Raw genomic sequence first — 1,738 nt, 5'->3', positions numbered from 1 at the left:
TTTATTTTTGTTTTGTTAACTCTGTTTATTCTTTGGACAATGCTATGAAAAATCTTATATCAGGACTTGCTTTACTAGAATAATTTAGATAAAAGCTTCACAGATACAAATTTAAGTAAAAATTTCATCATTTTGCAATTTACAAACATTTTGAAATGTAAGACTTAAGATAAAATAGTGCCTATTAAATGTTCTACTAAAAAAAATTATGTTTTATACGTTTCATTTGAAGTGGTTTGCTGTTCCTATCCAACCCGAGCTACATTGGGCGACACATTATTAATGGTCAGTTGCTGTCAATTCACGTAAAAGGGTCAGGGAGTTCTGCGGTTTAGTGGAAAATCTTGGTTTTGCAATACAGACATTTTCTATGTCAAATTCAGAATTTTGCCTTGGTTTACAATTGATGGTTAACGCCTAACCTAAGGTTTAACCATCACACTAAAATTGTGTTAAGCAGTAACAAGTAGTATTTTTTAATAAAAAAATTTGCTATTTTTACTAAATTTCATTTATAGAAAACATGGTATTATTAGTTCTCGAATTTTTTACTCTTACTTTTACTTTTACTATTTTAAAGATATTAAACTAATGCTCCCAAATTCAATATAATAATAGACTATAATTATGTATTTAATTTTCTTCACTAAGCTGCGAGATCAACGAACGAAAAGTAAATAAATTTTAAATATTTACATTTTGCGAACTCAAATATTCGAAATTTTATGAAGGTTTTGCAATTTTACTTTCAATTAAGAAAAATTGTGTATAATCTTTCTCAATACTTTAATAATTTAAGGAATAATTCATATCACGGCTCTAAAGTTATTAAAAGAATCCTTAATAATTGTTTTATAATCTATAATGTGAATATTCGATAAAGTTGTGATAGTTTATTGTCGACTATTTGCAGGAAAGTTTTAGTTGGATTCAATTTTGAGCGATTCGTCCTTATACAAGAATCCTTCGCAGGACGAGGTGGCCGAGTGGTTAAGGCGTTGGACTGCTAATCCAATGGGCTCTGCCCGCGTGGGTTCGAATCCCATCCTCGTCGGTGCTTTTTTATTTAGAATTTTCTGAGCCATGGTGGTTTAACCCTTATTTAAATCTTAAAGTCCTTAAAAATCCTTCCCAAAAGGATATGGTTGAGTGGTTAAGTCATCGATTCAATGAGTTGTATTGGCGGAGGTTGCAGTTCCATTTTATTATAGATGCTTTTTAAATTATGTACTTGTACTTCTAAGAGAAAAGACTTTTACATTCCAATGATTCGTCCTTACAGAATAATCCTACGCAGGACGAGGTGGCCGAGTGGTTAAGGCGTTGGACTGCTAATCCAATGGGCTCTGCCCGCGTGGGTTCGAATCCCATCTTCGTCGGAATTTTTTTCTATTATTTCTTAAAGGGCTTCGTTGTTTCTATAATAATTATAATAAAAAAATCCGTAGCAAATTAAGGAATAAATCCACTCTAAATTTCTTTTTATCAGAGAATTAATTAATTTAGTTAAATGTATGATTGTTATTCAACTGGTTTTGATTATGCATCATATCATTATCATCACAAGATCTAATACTATGAGATAAAAATCCTAAAAAAGCTTTTTTTCATTTACCTACTACATGACATTTGGAATATAATGGATTTTAGTTGAGTCAAATAATATTACATTATAACGATATCAAGGGAAGCGAAATATTCGTTGAGGGTTTTGCAGACATTTGGCATTGCGTATTTC

At 30.8% G+C, this 1,738-nt stretch overlaps 2 non-coding genes across 2 annotated transcripts; both read left to right on the top strand.

The window, feature by feature from the left end:
- Nucleotides 1–972: 972 nt before the first annotated feature.
- Nucleotides 973–1,054, top strand: Trnas-gcu. The gene has a single exon. It is a non-coding gene; the product is annotated as a tRNA-Ser (tRNA).
- A 243-nt stretch (nucleotides 1,055–1,297) lies between these two features.
- Trnas-gcu lies at nucleotides 1,298–1,379 on the top strand. Its single transcript has one exon. It is a non-coding gene; the product is annotated as a tRNA-Ser (tRNA).
- Nucleotides 1,380–1,738: the final 359 nt, after the last annotated feature.

This window comes from Anoplophora glabripennis, unplaced genomic scaffold, assembly GCF_000390285.2.
Source record: "Anoplophora glabripennis isolate ALB-LARVAE unplaced genomic scaffold, Agla_2.0 scaffold8422, whole genome shotgun sequence".
NCBI lineage: Eukaryota > Metazoa > Arthropoda > Insecta > Coleoptera > Cerambycidae > Anoplophora > Anoplophora glabripennis.
The sequence above is the reverse complement of the archived record's forward strand: the minus strand, read 5'-3'. Positions and strand labels throughout refer to the sequence as shown.